We start from the raw sequence: 24214 nt of genomic DNA on the forward strand, positions 1-24214 counted from the left end.
AACAAATGAAAGGCAGTAGAACGTTACTGTTACCAAACCCTAATCAAATCTTACATCATATCACGTAAGCTTTGCTTTATGTGGTTAAGTTTTGTTAGGACAATTTAACGTGCAATAATGATATACTTATTAAAAAAACACTCCTAGTTAGTATGTGTGGGTGTAAGTGTGTGGGTTGGTTTAACATCACGTTTACAATATAGTTACTGTACAACTATACATTTTGGAGTTGTCAAGATGACAACCTGATGTTTAAAGCAAGAAAAAAGAAAGGAAATAATGGACATTTTAACTGTGAGGGGGCATCTTCTTATTTAGAAAAATAATGATTCAGTGTTATAGAAGATTGAAAAACTGACAGAGACCCAAGTAATTCCCCGCCATGGCATAACGGTATGTCCGCGGATTTACAACACTAGAAACCGGGTTTCGATACCCGTGGTGAGCAGAGAACAGATAGACCAATTTGTAGCTTTGTGCCTATCTTGAACCCACCACAACCACAACAACCAAGTAATTTCTCTTTCTCACTCTGTCAGTACTTTGGAAAACTAGCCTTTATTAAGATATTATTATTGTAATTCAATATTTTGTTACTTATATTATATTGTTAAAGAAATACCTAAAAAATTCAGATATATATATATATATATAATTAATTTCAAGTGGATAATTGAAACTGATAAATACACTTGTTTCTGACTACTTGCCTTCTTTCTAGTCTATCAGTTCCAAATTAGGGGCCCACTTTTTTTCTGATCGAATAGTGAGGTGTGACCTTCACTCTTATAACGCATATTCAGCTCCATTATGCTGTGAAGGTTTTTTTCTGCTGTGGTTTAAGATCCACGAACGGTCGTTTTCGCACGTTAATCGCTAGAATACATTTTTAAAAGAATAATAGTAGTAGGAAATACATTATTTCCAATGAAAGTGTTTTTATGTGCGTTTTGTTTGGTCACAGTAATATGTGATACAGTGTAAGTTATAACTTAAGCCAAAACCAGGTGTAGACCAATTGTTAGCATGCAGGACTGTGAATCCGAGGATTCATGGTTCACGTCCCATTGCCACAAAAGCGCAATTAGTTGGGACACAGGTCAAGCAATAAAGATATATCATTAATACAAGATATACAGTTTTACCGATATAACTTGGCTTTGACCCCGTCAAGCTGGAATTTAGCTTTGTCCCGTTTGGCCCGGCATGGCCAGGTGGGTTAAGGCGTTCGATCCGTAATCCGAGGATCGCGGGTTCGAATCCTCGTTGCACCAAACATGCTCGCTTTTCCAGCCATGGGGCGTTATAATGTTACAGTCAATCCCACTAGTCATTAGTAAAAGAGTAGTCCAAGAGTTGGCGGTGAGTGGTGATGACTAGCTGCCTCCCTCTAGTCCTACACTGCTAAATTAGGGACGGCTAGTGCAGATAGCACGCGCGAAATTAAAAAACAAACTTTGTCCCCTTCAAAATGGAACTTGGCTCTATCCCCATCAAGCTGGAACTTTACTCTGTCTCCATGACGTTGCATATTTTAAACACAACCAAAGGTGATTAGTGAAGCTAGCGTCATTATATTGGCCTTGACATTAAGATAAACCCTCAGAGGCCATTCAAGAACATTTTTAAACATCATACTCGTCTTTTGTCATTATTATGATTATTTAACATTCATGTACTTCACATGACACCAACTTAAAAACAAGTATAAACCGCCATTTCATTCTAGGGATAACTTATTGTCGCTAAAACAACTTATTTAGAAAGAATCATTTTAATTGGGTGAAACTAAAAGTTATACAAGGATCTAATTTATATACATAAAAAATGGTTTTACTGGTTTAGTTCGTAAATTGACCGCCCACTGCTCCACGCTGAAGCCAAGCAATCTAATTATCAGATCACTTCCTAGAATTTTTGAAAACAAATATTTTAGTGATAAATTCAACTGTCATCATTTTCTTGGACATCGATTTTCTTATACTTACAGGACTGTCTGTGTTTTTTTAAAATAATTTTTTCTTGGCTGGTTAATTATCGTACTTTATCAAGCATGATATATATACTCGTATACAACGGCTAAAATTTGAACATATTCTTTAAAAAAAATTTAAAGTTAAAATCAATCTTTCACATGCCTCACCGAATAGGTCACGGCGGTAGCCTGCAAAATTTTAAATTACTTTTGCATAAATGGTAAACTTTCGCCATGATACTATATACAGGAGGACCCAAACGTGACAATATGACACAAAATGATATAATCTATCCAATATTACGCGATTTAGTAACTTGGCAACTACCCTGGAGGAAATGAGAAGTGGGACTAACAATGAAATTCTTGCCTTTTTTTTTTATCCATATATTTTTCCTTCTTTCGTGAAACGTAATATCATCAAGGGTATCCGCTAATAAACTGTAAGGGGGCAGAGTGGGTGGGTGGAGATGTGAAATTAAACATAATAAATAAAAAGGGGAGTAGTTAATTTTTAAAATTCAAATCTCGTATAAAGGTTTTAAAATGTACTTTTTGTTTTTTATACAACTTTTCTCTGAAGGAAAGATTACACTTAACAATAACAGAATACGAATGATAGCTTATTATCTGGGGTTTATTCTTATGAATACCACACAGCTATATCGGTCATGCTTGGTAAACTTAATTGGTATGTACCATAAGCACAGATATAGTTTTACTTCTTTCACTTGAAGGAACATACAAGACCTTCGCTCCAGTACTTATATTACTAAATTAGGTGCAGTTAACGGAGATAACTCTCATGTAGCTTTGCACAAAATTCCAAACAAACTAGAACAAATTATTTTTTTTAAAGCAACGATATTTTTCAAGTAATTGTCGCTGTTAAAAAACAATTAACTCCAAATTTTGTGGTTAAAATTAAAAGCTTTCAAATTAAACAACAAAGTTCGTGGATTTCTTATATTGAAAGACCTTACCGTGTCGTTACAACCTATTTGCCATGACGGATCACACTCCATCTTGACAATAGCTGTGCAGCGTAGTGTTCGTTGCAAAAATTTTCTGTGGAAAGGTTTTAATTTTCAAAGGACCCCTCTCCCCTGCTTGCTTTCCACATGATACATAATTTACGAGGATGATGATTTTACAGCGCCCTTTTCTACAGTCCGATCACACAGAAGTCCATAGACTCTGAATTTGGTGTCTTTACCAGTATGTCTTTACACGGAATAGTGTGAATACTCATTTCATTCTCTAGCTGCTTAAAGTTTGAGGGCGTGGTGGAATCAACTTGGGTACACATGACTTGTGTTAGTTTTATTGATTCTGTTGTCTATTGCTGCCTGGAACTCGTAGTCGGCATTTCCTACTGACGTCATGTTCGAATATTCTCACCTGTTAAATGACACGCAGACTTTGGTTACCACAGTTGACTTGGTACATGTATCTTTCTAAATGGTCCCGTTACCCCAAAATGATTCATGCTTTTTTGTTTCCCACTGTCATTAAATACAAATCCCCAATATTAAGATATTATTATAACCTGACGATATGAATACTGTGTTCAAACAGTAATTTCCATAAACAGTCATTTATCAGTCACCACATTATCTGTTTAACGTAAAACAGTGTCAAAATGTAGTTCTTATATATCCCGTTTCACCGCGACTTTATATTAGCTGTATTTATCACGCCACTTGCTGATTTGCATATTCAAAATAGTGTTGTTGTCTACGGTGTGGTTATGTTTTGTTTCGCACTGAAAGCCATAAGCATTGCCATAATTAATATACATATATATATCTTCATGAAATCCGTATCTTCCTTACCTGACACGAGCGGAAAGTTTCCATGACAAATCTTACTGTCGACAGACTCAGAGAGGAACGTGGTGTCGGTTTTACTTACATAAGTGGTTTTGAGATTGCTCAACTGCTCAGCTTGATTCAACTCTTCAGGAACTTTAATCTTCTAATTATATAATAATTGGTTACAAATTAAAATAACAAATACTACGTCTTAACGATTTGTTTGTTTACGAATTTCGCGCAAGATTCTCGAGGGCTATCTGTGCCAACCGTCCTTTAAGTCAGCGGTCATAGACTGGAGGAAGGCAGCTAGTCAATACCACCCACCGCCAAATCTTGGGTTACTATTTTACCAACGAATAGTGAGGTTGATCGTCGGTTATAACGCTATCACGGTTAAAAAGTGTCTATAACTTAGATAATTGTTTCTATCTTCGTTTTGGTATATTGGAATCACCACAGCTTTCTTAACTCCTCTGGAGTGTCTAGATCTTGTTGTTATAGGTAAAGTATAGGTATAAACCAATGGTTTTGTTATACGATTTATATCTTTTTACTATTTTGACTGAAATTATATGAAGCTCTGTACACTTCTGATTCCTTAGAATCATAATTTTTATTTCCTCGATACTTTTTCTATTCATATTAAACATTTTACAGGGTTCACTATTAATTTGTTTTATATAAAGGGACCCGAAAGCCGCCTAGAGAGGTCACATGTTTAACCACTCACACCATTATACAATAGTGTGTTGCCTGTCAGCCAGTCAGTAAACACTAAAATCATGCCACATAAGAAACGTTTAACGTTGTAATTTGCATTGTCGTGACGCTAGTAAAATGTACGCGCGCCATGAATCGCGAGAAGAATTATGCATTCTGTAGGTTACAACACACCATGACCTATGAACTTCAAAATCAAGAAATAAAGAGTTTGTTATTGTTAACTTTGGTTTTATTTACACATGAAAAAAAGAACACTTTCGGTGGCCTTGTGCAAGTACATCTAGTTTTATGATTATTTCTGCTATAACTATGAAATATTACATTATTTTGCTATATTTCAGATTACTTCATTTGAATTTTCTCTGCTATAAAAATTCGGTTTATATCACTCCCTTATTTTCTTTAGCAGTTGGCCTATTAACAAAATTCCAATGTTTTCCAAGGGGATTAGATTCCTTCTCTCTACGATACAATTTTATCTGTTATTCCTCGAACTAGCAGTCATATTTTACTGGTCTCCTATTATAGACAGAGACAATGTAATAATACCATTCTATTAATTTAAATATGTTAGTTACTTTATGCGTAAAAAAACGTTTATAAGTTAAGTTATATGTGTATATAATTTATGCTCGAGGTTATATGCGTATTTATTTTCAGACTTCCGTAGTTCCACGTCCCCATAGATACCTGCGTAGAATGTTTTATAGCAGCTACTCATTTATTGTTAAGCACAAATTTACACCATGGGCCATCCGTACATTCCCCAACCTGGATATCGAAACCCAGCTTTTAACGTTTTAAGTATTGAGAATTATCGTTGAGTTAATGAGGGCAATTAGTAACTGAACGAAAGATACGAGAAAAAAATAACTTTAAAGTATAACAATCTCGGACATCAGGCGTTATCGATGCTTGATTGTTGTCAAGCAAAAAAACGGTACGCACAGTAATTAAAGTTGGTACATAAATACTAGTCTTAAAGACTCACCCCAAATCAAGAAACAACCAACAAACTCAGCCCAGACACGAATCACTACAGCCAACACGTCATGCTCCTCCAATGACAACCATTCAATCACCAACCAGCAGATCCAAACCCGGATCCACAGGAAAGACAGAAATTCCAGACCGCCGAAGAACAAGATGTTGATTGCTGTAGTTTTCTGCATTCAGCTTCCAACCAACAACTGACACAGCTGCACTTCGCCCAATCGCTTCACCGTTCAAGCCCTTTCCAAAGACTTCTCGATATGGCTCCGAGACTCCAGCAATGGCCACGTTGTTTTCTTCCTAGCCAGGTAGCCACACTTGTCGTCTTTTAGTTCTATAAAATATCCTAATGTTTTATCAATACTAATAACTTTGTTTTTCTTTCCTTTCAGCTACAGACGGGCACGGTCAGGGTATTTTATTTGGCGCCCTGGCGGTAAAACTACGTTTTCTCTGGGTGCTTCCGTTTGCCCTCACAGCAAAATTATTAACTATGAATTATTGGCTCGTGTGATCCCTGCCCCGAAAAGGTGATGCATCACGTTAAGTGAAAAAATATAGCGTAAAGTTAAATTTAATGTTTAAATGAATAGTTTAATCTAAAGCCACGTTTTGGTTGATCGCTTCCCCCTACAGTTTAATACCTTTAAAATCTCTAATCCTGGAACCCACCACCTTTCCAGCAGCTCATGCTACTACGGTCATTTCACCACGCCATCTCTCTCCAAGTGCCTAATAACGTTAATGTTAATTTGACATCTGTAAACTACCTCAAGCGGTCTGTTATGCACCATGCCTGTCAAGTTGTATCAATATTCAACCAGATATTCAATAGAACCAAACCCAAATTCCGCGAACAGGGCTGAAGAGAAACAACAATTTCTAAGACTTGTGAGATTTAGAATCAAATATACTACCAAGTTATCTCACTACAAAGATATCCTGGCCCATTCAGCACTTAAATTTGGTACAAGAGTACCAGCCATAAATACCCTTTATAAAGAATCCTGGCTCATCTGTGTACATTTGGTTAATAGAATGTGATGCAAGCTTATAAAAGCTTGATATTTATACGATTTATATATAGATTATATCTATTTAGCAATAAAAGTGTTACAGCATTATTCAGTTTTCTTCCAAATGGCTAGAAAATACATTTTGTATATTAAGCACAACTAATTCCTCATTTGGCTAGCAGGTGGGGCCTAAAGTACTTTGGACCGGAATACTTTGCAATGTTCTCGTGATTAATTTCAAACTTACTTATACTTTAAAATAACGTTTGTCATTTGGCTAGCAGGTGGGGCCTAAAGTACTTTGGACCGGAATACTTTGCAATGTTCTCGTGATTAATTTCAAACTTACTTATACTTTAAAATAACGTTTGTTCCTGCTTTTTGTAAAGTTTATTGGCTCGGAAGTTGTCGCAAATAGAGGTAACTGTGCTAGCCGTCCCTAATTTTGAACGAATACACTAAACAGAAACTGGCTACTCAAAGTACCCATAGCCAACTTTTGGGCTATTAATTGAATATTGGTATATGACCGTTACTCTAGTGACGCATCTATGATCCCAAAGAAATGATTTGCTATTTTCAGTGAACGGTGGATCCTCAGATTTAAAGTCTGTCAAGAGCTTGGCTTGGTTTTGTGGTTAGAGCACTTAAATCGCAATATGAAGGTTGTAAGTTTGAATTTCACCACTAAACATGCTCTTTCATCCTTGAAGTGGTTAAAAACTGATGGCTAATCCTAATATTCGTTGGTAAAAAAGTAGCCCAAGAAATGGTAGTGGGATGGTGTTGATTAGCTTTAAAGTTAGGAATATCTATCGTAGATAACCCTCAAATAGTCTTACTCCAAATTTGACAAACAAAGAACTGACAATATAACAGGTTATAATGAAATATAAGAAACTGAAACAAAGGGATATTTGTGCTCTGCCCATTGTGAGCCAGACTGAAGACAGCTAGCAGTACTCCCCGGCAAAAGGGCTTTGTCCATCTTGATCTATGAGCCGAACAGTGGGATCGACTGTCACTTTAACGATGCACCTACAATTTGAAGTACTTAGAATGTTCTGAGGCATAATGTTTCGAACTCTGGATCCTTTGATATTTGGATTGGCATGATAACCATTAAGTCTTGTTCTGTGGATCCCGTCTCGGTGACGTATAAATTCTAAGGAAACTAAGCTTGTAGTAAAATATGTTCCAAATAAAGTTGTTTGTCTGTTTGAAGTTAAGCAAAATGGACAATCTGTGCCGTGCCCATCACAAGTATTGAAACTCGGTTTCTAGCGTTGCAAGTCCTCAGACATGCCACTGTACTACTGGGGAACTCCAAGTAAAATTTATGACGTTCGCTTGAATTCTTTCACAACTATTTAACTTGTTTTTAAATATTTTATTGCCTGAAATTCAATGATACGTGTAGGGAGAGTTTCTGTCTTTCGAAGTTTATTTTCAACTTTTTCATAGTTTTATTTACCTACCTTAAACTCCATGTTTTTTAGTTTTCACTTTTAATTCAATATATTAATATATCATATATTATCTTCACATTACTTTCTCTTATCGTTGTAACAAATCTCTGTCCCACCAAACATTTAAGCTGTGGGGGCGTTATAATGTGACAGTCAATTCCACTATTCTTTTGTAAAAGAGTAACCCGAGAGTTGGCGGTGGGTGGTGATGACTAGCTGCCTTCCCTCTAGTCTTACACTGCTAAATTAGGGACGACTAGCGCAGATAGCCCTCGTGTAGCTTTGCGCGAAATTCAAAAACAAAGACCTTCCCTTTATTTTTTCACTGCTAAATTAGGGACAACTAACGCAGATAGCCCTGATGTAGTTTTGCGCGAAATTCAAACCAACTAAACAAACAAAGACACAAAGTATAGTTCCATTTATGTTAAAGCACCTAATTTTACCATAAACAATCGAAACTTGTTCGCTTTCCTTCGGAGTAATATTCCAAGTCAACGCAGCCATAAAAGTACCTAACCATACTGTGGATTTCCATTATAGTGGAAAATCGTTTCTTTTGTTTATTGAAAAAACATGAGTTTAGTTATTTATTTTTCTTTTGTATGGGGAAGATTTGGTCGGTGTTTATCGGTCAAAACAGCAAATCATAAACTCTAAATACATGTAGTTACTACGTAACGTATGATTATCAAAATGTTTGAACGTGGCTCTGCCTTTAAGTGCTATCTGTGTATTGCTGTGAAATGTGTATTTATTCATATTATTTCTGTTGAAGTATTTGCTTATCTTTCACAACAACATTACTGCATTGCCAGAGTCTGCATTGATGTTTCTAAGATTTCTTCTTTGTTCTCTTGTTTATAAAACTCGTTAAACATCTAATAATAAAAATATCCCCAAGATACACAAACTAGTTTCAAATTAGAAATATCTTGGCTTGAATTTACGCATTAATGACACATATGTAAACAAACAAAATAGGTTTAACGTGAATTATAAGCAAACGGCCAACATGTTTGTTTGTTTGAAGTTTAGGACAAAGCTACACAATAGGCTATATGTTTTCTGCCCACCACAGGTTTCGAAGCATGGTTTTTAGCATTGGAAGTGTGCATACATACCGTTATGCCACTAGGGGGCATCTAACAGGTCAAAATGGTTCTAAATTTCGAGATATCTCAGTCCATTGATTCTCATGCAGGGGTCCATGAGGGTACTTCGGGGTGGGGAAATATATCCGATATTTCATGAAAACATTAAAAAAATATTCATAGAATATGGGCCCGGTGGTTAAGGCATTCGACTCGCAATCAGAAAAATACAGACTCGAATCCCCGTCACACCAAATATACTCGCCCTTTAAGCTGTGGGAGCATTATAATTTAACGGTTAATCCCACTATTCGTTGGTAAAAGAGTAGCCCAAGAGTTGGTAGTGGATGATGATGACTAGCTGCCTTCCATCTAGTCTAACAATGCTAAATTAGGGATGGCTAGCGCAGATAGCCCTCGTGTAGCTTGGCACGAAATTTAAAGCAAACAAACAAAGAAACAAATCATAGAATATGTCGGAATTTAAAATTAAATTCTTTTCTTCAATAGAAGAAAGAAAGGCTTTTAATTATATTTCTTAATAGTATAAATATATTCTGTGTTGTTTTTTAAGCTTATGATTTTTCTAGAATAGATATCTCTTACTTGTTGACGACAAATTCAACGATAAATAAACGGTACGCACTTCTCTTGTTTTCAAAGTAGTATATATATATATATATTTGGAACAAGTTCAACATACGTACAACTTTTTTCTTTTTTTTATACTGTAAAAATTATACGCATATCATAAACACTACATGTATAGTTTTCATCCTCTTGTCAACCCCCGTCCCACCAAACATGCTCGCCCTTTCAGCTGTGGAGGTGTTATAATGTTACGGTTAATCCTTCTGTTCATTGTTAAAAGAATAGACCAAGAGTTGGCGCAGATAGCCCCCGTGTAGCTTTGCGCGAAATGCAAAAAATAAACAATCCTCTTGTCAAAAGTCTGCTTAGGCCTATTCAATTACTTTAGAATTTTAGTTAACGAGCCGAACTACAGCTGTTATTACAATCACCAAACTATTAAAATATAGTTTACTTACTTTATCGTTGAATTACCACAGTTGTATCATATACTCTTAAAATTCGTCTACTCTCTGCTTTTCTTTTGTACTTCCAAGAATCGTCTGTCCATTTTTCAAAGTCCACTGAGTCTTGTTTAATTATTTTAGAACTTCTTTGACAAAATAAACTATCCTTCTTATTTTGTTTCCTCCAAAATACGAATCGTTAGGCTTATATTAACCGTTAGGCCTTTCCTACTACGGCATTTAACTTGACCAAATTCCTTTTTGCATCTTTACTCTCACGTCTGCTCTTGCCTGTTTGCTATTTCCCGCTCATCTCATACTATTTATGTATTTATTACCAAGTCGTCTGCCCACTATATTCTTTACATCAATAGGTTAGAAAAACAACTTCCAATACTCGTCTGCTTTTCACTCCCTTATTATAAAAAAAGGTAACTAAACAACTAAATAGTCCTACAATATTATTTCACAAAATACACAAAATTAATAATATCTAACCAGTTTTTTGTATCATGACAGAATACAAATTGCTTTCCGTGAAATAAATTTCATTGAATTAAAACATTTAACTTTGGAATACAACCTTCTATATACACGGAAACATTTTTTAAACAAAAATTTCGAAAAGCGCATATATATAAAGCATCGGTATGTTTGAGGTATGCTGAAAGCATTTTAAATTAAGAGTCACTCGAGTTACTAAAGTTTGGGAACCGTTGTCCCAATTTACGATGTAATAAAATGAAATTAATCGTAAATTATAGCCAGGTGTCCAAATATTCCATAATTTTACGTTGTTGTCCTGTCCAATGAGATTTCTAAAGACTGTTTCCAAGGAAACGCTTAAAACAGGAAGGTTTATAAAAGTGTCATTTGTGGTATTCAGTTTGTCAAGGTCGCACTGAGAAGAGATTTTCAGAACTAAACATTAACCTTTACTGAATAATACCATAAACAATGAAATAACAGATCTGTTATGGTATAAAACTACTATACTCGTTTATTCGAAATAAACTACACAAAACTGAATGCCCGGAGATACTGTTCCCATTACAAAAATAAAACTAGTCAACGGTTGGTTTACATATTAAGTTATGAGAATGGTGAAAAATTTTACACTGTTCTTGTTAAATGACATGGTTCAGAAGTGTGTTAGCAAGGGCCTAACCTACATTAGCTAACATGATAATTTGAAATATATTACAACTGGATTCTTTTCTATTTGAAGACTAGATGGAAGGTAGCTGGTTAACCTTATTGCTCTTTTACCAATGAATTGTGGAATTCACCAAACATTATAACGGCCCCATGGTTGAAAAAGTGAACATAGGATAAGGATTTGAAACCACAACTCGCACATTGTAAGACAAGTTGCCTGACCACGTGGTTACACTATATTTATATTAAAACAGTACTATATAAGTTAGTGGTATTGCAGCTTATAGTTGCTGTAGTATATATCTCACGTCATAGTTTCACTTGGCGGTAGGGTTTGTATAATAAAAACCTTTTCATTAATTTGAATAATCTTAGCATTGTTATTGAAAAATGCATATAGCTGAACCAAGATTTATATGTATATATATTAAATTTTTTCAACTAAATTAAATAACAAGATTTACTAGTTTCTTTAGCGATATATTTGATGAGCCATCTAACCAATTTAACTGTTGAGCTAAAACGGTCTCTCGGTATATAAACGGAAGAGTTTCTGGACTTACAACACTAAAATCCAGGGTTCGAGTTCTTGCTCTAAAAATTCAACAACAACTTAGACCAGGAGGAAGGTTACATTCCACACCGTCTGCCGGCAATACTTGGACTGCTTTTATTTGTTCGAATAATGGGATTTAACTACTACTCTTATGGGGTAACACGAAACCTCTGGATTCACAGTCCGGGTAGAGCAAAAACGTGGCCACGCCTGACTCACCTCGTTTTGAAGCCAGTGATAAGATACGTACGTATGTATTATTTTTATAAGTCCTGCCTGCCTTAACTATAGAAACTACTCAGAAATTTCTTGCAAATTTTTCTTTTAAATACTTGTCACTCTTGGATTGTCTTTCCCTATGAATTCTGATGCAAGACTCTGCCATTGTCTCTGGGATACTTCATTTTTAGGGCCTACGTCATTTTCCCTAGACTCACGAAACTGTTTTTAGATATAAGTTTGAGCATAGTTATGCTCGTTCGTTATACCATAAGGTGTGTGTGTGGGGGAGGGAGGTTCTGATTTTGTGAACACTTCTTGAACGATCAGAGGAGCGGCTCTGGGCAGCAGGCAGGGTGTTATATAGAGCGTTTGTTTTAGGAACATTATAGGATATAACAGTACTCGTTATACCTGTTCTGATGTTAAAAAAATCTTGTTGAACAGGGCATGATTCTCGCCGAGGGACAGGTCCTACAACCCCAGGGGTCTTTCCTTGAACGGCCTGTGCCAGATAATATATGCTACTGATTAACTGAGGCTCTACTGAGCGATCAAAGTACCTCCAGGTTCTGCTTATTGCGTTTCTAGCAGTGAAATCCTAATTGGAGTGTAACTGGATGCAAAAATATGACTTCTTTTTTTTGTCATTTAACAATTACAGGGTGAGGTTGGGGTGGTAACGAGTTCGTTTTTCTTTACTTTCGTGAGCTGAGTTTGGTTACAGTTTCAAGAAACGATTGCAGGTGGCGTTAGCTACGTTCCAACGTAATTATGTAGGCTATTTGATTGCGTTAAGCTTACTTTGGGTATGTTTGTTTAATATGCTGATGTTATTTTTTCTATTATATACGTATTTAATGTGTCTTTATTGAGTAGTTCTTTAACCATTGAACTCAAACACGAAGAGGGAAACGAAAGGAAATTAGAAGCACGTAAAATGAAATTAAATAATGTTTATAGTATAATATTTTTTATCACTATACAGTACGTAAATATGTCTACCTTCTAGTTCTTTAGATTACAGTTCATTGTTATTTTGATATTAGATGTTATCGCAGGAGGATAGAATGTGAAATAACGCGTATATATAAGACATCATAGAAATGTGGAGTGTGAAATAACATTTATATAAATTACGTCTTAAAAATGTAGAATGTGAAATGACACACGTATATAAATTAGCTGACATTTCAAGAACGAGAACTATGAAACGATTCGTGTGTAGATAACATCTCAGACAATGTGTTGTGAAACAAAATTCTAGAAGTGTGAACTGTGAAATGATGAGTACACAGTTCATATTCAAGAGGTGTTGAGTGTGAAATAATACGTATGACATTTCAGAAGTGTGAACTGTGAAATGACATGTATATAGCTGACGTTTCATATTTCCAATCAAGTTTACATAGGTAGGATAAATTCTATATATACTGTACAGATGTGCTGTACAACAGTGAGACCATTAAATGCCACCTTGTTCTCTATGTGTACGTAGACTGTATATACACCAACATAAACATTAATTAATGAAAAAAAAAAACACACCAGAATGGCTACGATGCCAAAGCTAGAAGAGAAAATGACTATACAAGACAACAGATGTTTTTGTCATCTCTTAAAGTTAGACTTCTGGATAAAATATACTCTTTCAGTCCCATCTTTCGTCTGTCACAAGTCATTGCACAGGCGGACTTTTATTCTACTTCCAAGATAGGCTAGACTAAACATATTTATATGAGGGGCGTAGCGAGAGGAGTGGCTGTTGAACGATTACTCCGATATTCTAAAAAACCTAAAAGTATTGGAATTTTGTGATTTTTTTGTTTTTAAATAATCGTTTGGCTTTCACGTTGATCACTTAAATTATTTACATAGAAGCAAAAATTCCACTTTATTTCGAATAAAGGTGTCCTCAATATTTTATGGGTCCCATAATTTTAAGCCATTTTAAAGTGTTTAGTTAGTTTGTTTGTTTTGAATTTCGCCCAAAGCTACACGATGACTATCTGCGCTAGCTGTCCTTAATTTAGCAGTAAAAGACTATAGGGAAGGTAGCTAGTCATCACCACCCACCAACAACTCTTGGGCTACTTTTTTAACAACGAATAGGGGGATTGATAATACCTTAGGGTCGAAAAGACGACCATATTTGATGTTACGGAGATTCGAACCCACGACCCTCAGATTACGAGTAAAGCGTCCTAACCACTGGCCATGCTGGTCCATGTTTAATTAATTTTGACTGCGAAAGTTGATATTAAATCAAAATATTAAGTGAACTAAAGTCGCGCTATTGTTATATACAACTACGTTTTAAGGAACTTTAGAATATTCACACTCGGTCTTATTAACCAATGATGTGTCCAAATGTATTCTCAAGACAGCTGGTATGGGTATCAGCACTTTAATTAAAATAAAGTAGAGAACAACGTTTCAACCTTCTTGGGTAATACTAAGGTTAACATGTCGTCTTGAGAATACATTTTTGCTTCAAGTGGGTTTCTCGTCATCACGAGTTTTACGATGGATTTGTAAGAAAGCAAATGATTTTTTTAATTACAATTCTCAACTGACATTTAATGAAAGCAATACATTTTGTGAAACAGATAGCTATTATATCTCTTAAATTTTTAGCGGCCGACTATTAACACACAGTTTCAACCATGAGCAGAGTTTTTGTGATTTTATGGGTTAAGAGTACGTGGTTTCAATCACCGACAGTTGCTAATGTGGTACTTTGGCCTGGAATGGTCTGGTGGTTAGAACGCTTGAGTCGCATTCATTGGAATCCCCGTCACACCGAATATGCCCTTTAAGTTGTGGGGAGGTCAAAATGTTACAGTTGATCACACTATTTGTTGGTTAAAGTTGGAAGTGGATGGTGTTGATTAGCTACCTTCCCTCTAATCTTACGCTGCTAAATCAGGGACAGCTAATGCAGATAACCATCGTGTAGTTTTGAGCGAAATTTAAAATGGCCTAAGCTGTGATGTTGGAGGTTAACGTTGTTCAGTTTCAATTATTATCAGTGTTTCTTTGATGTTTCAGGTTAACATTGTTCAGTTTCAATTATTATCAGTGTTTCTTTGATGTTTCAGGTTAACATTACACCGCTTTTATCATCGAACTTCTATAGTTGTGTGGTTTAAGAGATGTGAGGAAATTACGCTTAATACTTAAACCATTTGTAAACAACCTACCTAATAAACGTTTGTATAAAACAAGCCTGAAATAGGTAAAAAAAAAAATCCCCTTTTTCCTGTTGAATTCCAGCGAAATTTAGATCAAACCAAGAATAATCCATTGCTTAATATCAGAACCCCTGCCCGTAAGGGATTCTAAGTTTGTGCACATACAGAATTAATGGTTCAATATTTGTCATAGAACGGTGATGTAACACATTTTAGACTTTATGTCACGTGACATAAAACTACCTCAAAGTACATGTTTTTTTGTTTTTTCCAGTACTAAAGTTTACTCTATTGCCATACTTTCAGTGTCTAATTCAGCAACCTTTATGGACGATGAATTAGGCTATTGTTCAAAAGGCAGCGTGTAACATTAGTTGATTGGCCTACAAAGTAACCATATTCCCAATAAATGTTTATCCTTGATTGAAAAAGCCCTAAAAAAATCAGCACGTTTGGGTTTTATTAGGGTTTCAGGAGAAGATAAACCAGTTTACTCTTTATGCTAAAACGTGGACTTTGTTATTAATTTCAATAATGTACGAGAAAAAAAAAACACAAACAAAAAACAACAAGACTAGAAACATCTATCTCCACTGTCCGTTCATCCATTTCAATGGTTCTCAAACAGTTACTTTTGCGGACCACTTCGACGGGGCAAAATATATCACAGACCATCACGTACTGGTCCTACTCCACCTGTTCTGCATAGCTTCTTTCGTGGCGTTGGGCGTCAGGTAGGTAGGTAGATATTCAATGTTTATTGGCACAAAGCTACAAGGCTATCTGTGCCAGACAAGATGTGGTACAGTATAGGTATAGGACAATTAAGATAAAAAGTAAAATATGTAAAATTAGGAACTGCCAGGAAGACTGAAGCAAGAAGTACACCCTTGCTGTCAGTCACCTGAAGTTGGCCTTTCCAGTTCTGGGATCAGTTCAAAAGAAAAATAAAAACTAAAATGTGTAAAATTAAGACTTGCCAGGAAGACTGAAGCATGAAGATCGAATTTGCAGTCAGTCACCTGAAGTTGGCTTTTCCAGTCCTGGGTTCAAGTCAAAATAAAAATTGAAATGTGTAAAATAAATCGTGTTAAAACATTAAAATGTGTAAAAGAAATCATGCTAAAACACTATATAGTCCGATAAAAAAAACCTTAAATTAAATGTAAAAGACCAATGGCTCTTAAAAATGTAAAACATGAGTGAGATGGGCAGTATCACCTATAACATGGGCCAAAGTCAAGGACAAACCTGCCTTACAAATATCTTTAAAATGGTGTCGTCATCTAGAGTGTAACGACGGCATGATAATAAAATGTGGATGATTGTAATCTGAGTGCCACATAGACCATACATTGGTGCAGCAGTTCCAGATAAAAGGAAGTGGTGGGTTAAAAAACTGTGACCAATGCGTAGCCTTGCCAAAACAACCTTCCCTCTTTGATTTTACAGAAGAAAGAGGGCTAAAGACCTAGAGAAGGTTTGATTTGAAAAATCTTGTTATTGAGTTACATTTTGGGCCAGCCGTGGACCACACTTTGACAATCAATGGCCTATTTGACTGACTATGTATGCGAACTTCTATATATATGCATGAGTTAAACTTGTACTTTAAGACTAATTTACTGCTTTATTCTACTTGACGTATTACTGAACAATGGAGTATTATTACGTAATAAATAATATCAGGTAACCACAAACGTCTAAACTTTTCAGTAAATAATTCCTTTTTATCCAACTGGATGGAGAACATGTTCAGTATTAATATTTGCTCTTTCTCTTCCCAAATTTCGAAAAGGACAAAATTCATCAAAACGTATGAAATAAAATAAGATGTACATAATGACTCAGATATCTATAAAAAAACGCCCCCGTTAATGCAATAAAGCACTTAATGCCAAAACATTTACTACAATGATGTGTGTGCTTTCTTATAGCAAAGCCACCTGATGAGTCCACCGATACTATAATGATAGTAACTCTAATCATTACATTATATAATCTATAACATTTTTCTAAATACACTCCACCTATAACTGACACGATAGAAGATAAAAGACAATTTTAATATTAGTTTCAGAGGATTGCAATTTGTCAACTTCAAGAAAAGTTAAATGCAGAGTCAGTCACGTGGATCTGAGTTGAGGAAACGTATTGGATGGGCAACATGTAGTTACGTCAAAGTGTTTTGAATAAATAAGCTAATTAAAGGACGCTTATGAAGAAGGAAAATACTAAAACGAAGACAAAACGTTGAAACGTTCCAGCATAAACTGTGTAAGTGAGTATAGTGTATATATATATCATGGTATAAACCAATCACAAAAGTCAAAGTAGGAAGTATTAGTAGTTAACCAAGTTCAATTCGCCACTGCTTTATTTCATTTCTTACATGATTTGTACTCGTTCGCCATATTTTATAATCCGACCAATGAAAAGCGGTCACAAGATACACGTTTTATCTTCGTGTAGCCGAAAGTATAACAGGCCTACGTCTTTCTTTCTCATAATGAATTAAGTCTACAAACCAAAAACGACAATATTTGATTAACGAAGAGAAAAAAAAAAAAAAAAAAGATTAGGAACAACACGGGAAACTTTTTTTAAAAGTCCTCAGGATACATACAAGAACGTTAGTTGATGTTAATACAAGACCTTTGGGGAACGTTAGTTGATGTTACACTTCTTTTGTAGTAGTTTCCATTTCTTCTCTAATTTGGCAGGGAAGGCATCACCCACCGCCAACACTTGAGCTACTCTTTTACTAATGAATCGTGGGACTGGCTGTCACATTATGATGCTCCCATAGTTGATAGGGCACGTTCGATGTGACGGGGATTCGAACAATTGCGAGTCGAGAGCCCTAACTACCAAGCTATGTAGAGCCAAAACATAACAAAAACGCTTATAGTGATTGACACTATGTATTGTTAAACCCAAAAGCGAGTATGTTCAGTGACAGTGATCAGAATCCTCGATCCATACCTTGAGGCCCCCCAGTGGCTCAGCGGTATGTTTGCGGACTTACAACGCTAAAATCCGGGTTTTGATACCCGTGGTGGGCAGAGCACAGATAGCCCATTATGTAGCTTTGTGCTTAATTCAACAACAACAACAACATACCTTGAGAGTTGGATATTCCAACTACCAGACCATGCCAGCCCTCTTAACTTATATACATTACTATAACTGCCAGTCATACGATGGAAAGAAAAAAAGCTATTTATTTTCGGAGTTACAATATAAGTACACTAATAACTAAGCCACGCTCAGCACTTCAGCTGTGTATTGCAAGTCAGGGAAGGCAGTCAACAAATACAGCTGAAAGTTACAATACACAAGACCTTTCTCATGAGTGTGACAAACAATTTCTTTTACGAGGGCTAAACATCTGAATGTACTATAAAAGTAACAGTCAAATCTTTATATCTAGGCAGAGAAATGTTGTCCATTTCTATAGTATACATGATTGAGGAGTACTACGATATATTCTTTAAATCCCACCTTAGATGAAGAAAAAAAAAGAAAGAAAAGACGTGACCAAAGAAGAGATTGAGTGTGCGACTTATAGGAATGAGATCAAAACTGGAAGCTTTATAGCAGAGTTTTACAACAAATATTCATTCATTAGTTAGCCAGGATGTGAATTTCATTTTACCAACCATCATGATGAACAAAAAACTCGGATAATTAAATGAATGAATATTTGTCTCAACATTCTTATCACTGCTCTAAGTGTAGCTGCTAGTACAGCGGTAAGTCTACGGATTTACAATGCTAAGATCAGGGGTTCGATTCACCTCGTTGGGCTCAGCAGATAGCCCGATGTGGCTTTACTATAAGAAAACACACACTAAGTGTAGCTATCCGTCTGGCCGCCAATTTTGATTTCGTTTCTTTAAGTTACACATTCAGTCCTTTTCCTAGCTGCACCTTTTTTCACACCTGAAGTGTTTTTGATTAGATTATCATTACTTTCTTTTAATCAATACACACCAACAAACCACGACAAGTAAGAAAGTAACACTCGATAATAACCCAGATTAGCTTTAGCATCGCAGCCCTATTATTTGAAAAAAACCCTTTACTTTACAGAACAAATCAGGTTCTTTAAAATATATGGTGGTAGTTCTTTTTTCGCTCTGAAACAGTGTTAATATTTTCATTTTCCTTCAGGCCCGGCATGGCTCGGTGGTTAAAGCACTCGACTCCTACTTCGCGGGTTCGAATCCCCGTCGCACCAAACACGCTCGCCTCTTCATCTTTGGGGGCGTTATAATGTGACGGTTAATCCCACTATTCGTTGGTAAAAGAGTAGCCCAAGTGGTGGCGTTGGGTGGTGATGACTGGCTGCCTTCCCTCTAGTCTTACACTGCTAAATTAGGAACGGTTAGCGCAGACAGGCCTCGTGTAGCTTTGCGCAAAATTCAAAACAAACAAACCTTTTCCTTTATAACAGCGCCATTGAATTTAGATTAACAATTTATTGTCATAATCCCCCATACAATCCGTACAGCCGTATCAAACATCATTATTTATAATAATCGCTTATGCTATTATCACGTGACACAAAACACGCTTTATTTAGGATAATTTTTTCAAGTTAGTAAATCTGTACTGAAAAGTTGTAAATAAAAAATTACAACAAAATTAGTGAGAAACTACTAATTTACTTCGCTTGGCCTAACCAAAAGTTAGGTATCTGCACGTCCTTATAGTTTTGCCGCTGTAAATCAGCCGTCTTTAATCCGAATGACAAAAAAAAAAAAACTAAAAAATAGGTTATCGTTAGTCTTAGGTTAAACAGTAATAAAACGTTAGGCTAATGGCTCACGCGAAGTTTTGCGTAGGTGTGCGCAAAAGTATTCGTCAAATTTGAGCGGTTTTTGTTGAATAACTTGGCGCGTGTAATTTATATTTACACCAAATAAGACTCATATTTGTAGGTTTAAAAGATATATCAGTGTACCAAATTTGAAGAAAACGTTAAAAGTTAAGCATGTTTTTTTATCAAATACTTTTGGTGTGGAGAAAAGGAAAGAATGAAAAATTTAATCAAAATTCGTGTATTTCTTAATGATATTTGGTATCTGAAGTAAGGGTCCAGTAGAGCAGAGAATATGTGATAGTTTAGATTACCACAGTCTGAAGGTGGAATATCTATCATTCCTGTTAAAACACAGTGTGTCCTGTAGCCGATTGTTTCGGCCGCTTTTATTTTAAATTTCCCACTTCTATAAAATTCCCACTTGTCATAAAACTGTTCTCGTCTAAACACAAGCCAGTTTGTTTATAAAATTAATATAACAAAATCCACAACATGGTTTCCTACTTCATATCGCGCTTTAGGGACGTGGGTGTGCTATAAGCGTGATAGCCAGTTCCTAATATCTAGGCGGACAAAAGTAACCAAATAGTTGTCAGTAAGTGTTGTTGAGTCTCCCGCTGGTACAGCACTAAATCTATGGATTTATAATGCTACACTCAGGGGTTCGATTCCCCTTAGTGGAATCAGCAGATAGCCCGATGTAGCTTTGCTGTAAGAAAACAAACAAACACACATAAGTGTTGTTGGCTAACTCCTTTCTCTATAGTTTATTATCTAAATGTTACGTACTGCTATGATCAAATAAGCCATTTTTTAAATTTGTGCGAAATTTCTGAAAGAAACGCACCCGAGAATTAAAAAATAATTATATATATACATATATATAGATTTGTGTTAGTTCAACAAATGTCTAGAAAACCACGAAAGTTTATTTTTCTTTTTTTAACTAGTTTCTACCGTTAGACTTAATCGATAAAACAAAAACATATTTTCATTAATTAAAGCTGTTTAAAGCTATACCTCCTTTTTTTTTTTTTACGAAGCGACCTCAATTGCGTAGAACTTGCGGTGGTAAAAATACTGTTTAAAACACCTTCATTTATGAAATTTTTAAGTAATATTTTTGACAAATATAAAATAATATTCTAACTATTTAAGTAAAATATTCACAGGGTTTATTGCGTTTTTTGTTTCTAGAAAAAGATGTTTATTAAACGTTTTATGTCTCTGTTTACTGGATCTTTCCAATAGCTCATACCAAGAAAGAAAGGGGAGGAAAGGCGGCTCCCGGAAGTTCAGAAGTTTGTGCTTACAAAGAAAAATATCTTTTATTTCAATGCTCTTCAACATTGAAATTCTCATAAGTTTCAAATGTCTCTTAACAGAGTCTGCCATAGAATATATACAAAAATGTTCATTTATGACGAGAGATATAAATGTTTTCTCGAGTTTCAAGGCACAAGTAATGCTATTGTGGAATAGAAACCACTCCCTAACTAAAACCAGAAAAAAAAACCTCAAATCTGGACTCCTCCTAACCCTCCAGTCCGAACGTGTGTTGCATGCCCCAGTTTTAGTATCCCTGTAACTCACATCTGGACTACGACTGAAAGGGCGTGCCAGTGAAGTCGAAAGTGACCCAATTTCTACGGAACGAATGTCAGTTAAGAACGTGCGTTTTCGTTGACCCTTTGAGCACCCCACCCTCTGGCCATTGCAATAAGCAGGCGCGTGGAAAGGAGAGCATCGTAACCGTTCTTGCTTTGTGTGTTGTTTTTTTTTGGCAGACCTTCACGGTATAAATACAGCGTCTGAGAATTCCTTAGGTATCACTTGCTTACTCTATAGTCTCAGAGGTTTAACAAACTCTACAAACATGAAAGTGGTGAGTGAATTGGTTGATAACAAACTACGTTCTTTCATAGAGAACGGTAGTCGCTCTCTGGTAAAGTGAAACCAAAACCTAAGTTATGACGAACGTTACATTAGCTGTTTCATTACAGTAATTACGTGTATTTCTTGTAGGGTTCAGTTGAATACGTATAACTGTTATATAGCAGTATTGTATCTAACAAAGATATTTGACGAAATGTTAGATCTGATTCATTTCAGTAGTGAATTCCCTAAGTCTTTTGAATTTATTCTAACCTTACAATATCTTTTGTCCTAATGCTAACCACTCTTTATTTCTTCTGTTTTGCAGTTAGCTATTGTTTTTATGCTGGCTGCCGTGGCCTACGCCGGTGTACCTGCCTACTATGCCCATGGTCCAGCCCTCGTCGCCCACGGACCTTATGGAGCCTATGGAGCCTACGGAGCTGGCTACGGTAGCCATGGCTACTTGAATAGCGCCGCTGGTGCCGCTGGCTACGGAGCTCTAGCTGCCCACTCGTTATGGCCAGGCTGCCCATGGTGCCGCTGGTCTTAAGGCCAACGCTGCCCACCGTAATCTCAAAGCTTATGGTGCTGTCGGTGCTGCCGGAGCCAGATACCACGATCAAGGTGCTTACGCTCGCAACAAGGGTTCCGGCTACGAGAAGGCCTACAAATACGACAAGCAGGCTGGCTACCACAACATCGGCGGCGCCCAGGCTGCTTACGGCAGTGCCCACGGTTTGAGTGACAAATCCGCTTCCAGTGCCCTTGACGCTTACGGTCGTTACGGACACGGAGCTTATGGTGCCAAGGGCCTGTCCGCTGCCCACGGCTATGGTGCTTACGGAAAACTGTCCGCAGCTCATGGTCAATTTGGAGGTGCTTACGGAAGTGGCTACTTGAACGTTCCCGGTTACAGCGGCCTTATCTACCACTAAACAAAGATCACCCGCTGAGCGTGAACAGGTACAAATTATCTAAATGGTCTCTCTCCTTTACGTGAACTTACCCACTTAACTATTATTTATTTCCCAATGCAAATTTGAGAACCATATTCTTAGTAAAGAAATTTGCTCAACTAGAGAAAAAGTTTACACTTTCTTTTTCTGGTGTAAATGCTAGAATTTAACTTGGTTTTAATGTCCATCCGATTGCAAGGAAGGGATAAAACTGTCTAAAAATATACATTTTTTCTTCTGCACAGGTGGTGAAGACACGACCTATCTAGACAGAACTTTATGCCCCTTAGCAGTCAACACTTTCTTTCTCTCTCTTTTTTTTTACTATCCACTACACCACTGGCATCTGCTGGACCTTCAACAACTGTGTTGCTCTTCCATTTTCCGTTCATTCTTGAACCTCAGGGACATTTTGCTGTCATTCTCAAACGCTGATCCAACAGTGTTGTTGTTGTTGTTGTTGTTTCTTCTGTTAATTTATTATAGAAAATAAATTTCCTCAAAAAATATGTTGTAAATTTTTCTAGCTGATGAACAAAATTTTAATTATAAAAAATTATTTCTATCAAACGATTCTTTTTCTTTTGATAGTCAATGTTCTGTAGACACGCTAACCATTACAATAAGCTGTTGTTAGATTCAAATTGAAATTCTGTTTGAAGAGAGCATAACATTATCAGAATAAACACTTGGAGATATTTAAAAAAACAGTAAAAATGTAGCGATATATGTAGGGTTAAAGAAAGTCTGATATAGCACTATTCATATACACGTCGTAAACAAATGTGACGATTTAATTACGGCCCCCTAATAAGTCACGATATTTTAATAACAGTTCCCAGGTAAATGTCCTGACGTACAATCATAAGACTTTAGTTCAATATTTCGAAGTGCGCTGACAGTCCACTGTGTAAATTTGAAATCCTTAAAATTTTTCTATCTATGCTCATTTTCACAAAAGTTGAGTTCACAGCTGTAAACGTAAGTTTCTTGGTGATTTTGGTTTCGAACTGTTCGCTCGAGCACAAAGCTGTGCAATGAGATAACTATACTGTGAAACTGCTGAGATTGAACTTGTAATTTTGACATAATATACTTTGAAGTTCACGGCTGAGCCACTGGAGAGCGTCACGAATTTAATGTGTGTGAGTTGTCTTATAGTAAAACTACATGGGGCTATCTGCTGAGTCCACCCTGATTTTAGTGTTGTAAATCTGTAGACTTACCGCTGTACCAGCGGGGTACGTGACGAATTGAACCTAAGCGCTTAATTTTTCTGGGTTTTATTAATTCATTGATGT

General features: G+C 36.2%; 1 long non-coding RNA gene across 1 annotated transcript; it reads left to right on the plus strand.

The window, feature by feature from the left end:
• Positions 1–21823: 21823 nt before the first annotated feature.
• LOC143244360 (uncharacterized) lies at positions 21824–23483 on the plus strand. The gene is made up of 3 exons (XR_013025040.1): positions 21824–21964; positions 22283–22920; positions 23159–23483. It is a non-coding gene; the product is annotated as an uncharacterized LOC143244360 (long non-coding RNA).
• The last annotated feature ends 731 nt before the right edge of the window (positions 23484–24214 follow it).

This window comes from Tachypleus tridentatus, chromosome 2, assembly GCF_004210375.1.
Source record: "Tachypleus tridentatus isolate NWPU-2018 chromosome 2, ASM421037v1, whole genome shotgun sequence".
NCBI lineage: Eukaryota > Metazoa > Arthropoda > Merostomata > Xiphosura > Limulidae > Tachypleus > Tachypleus tridentatus.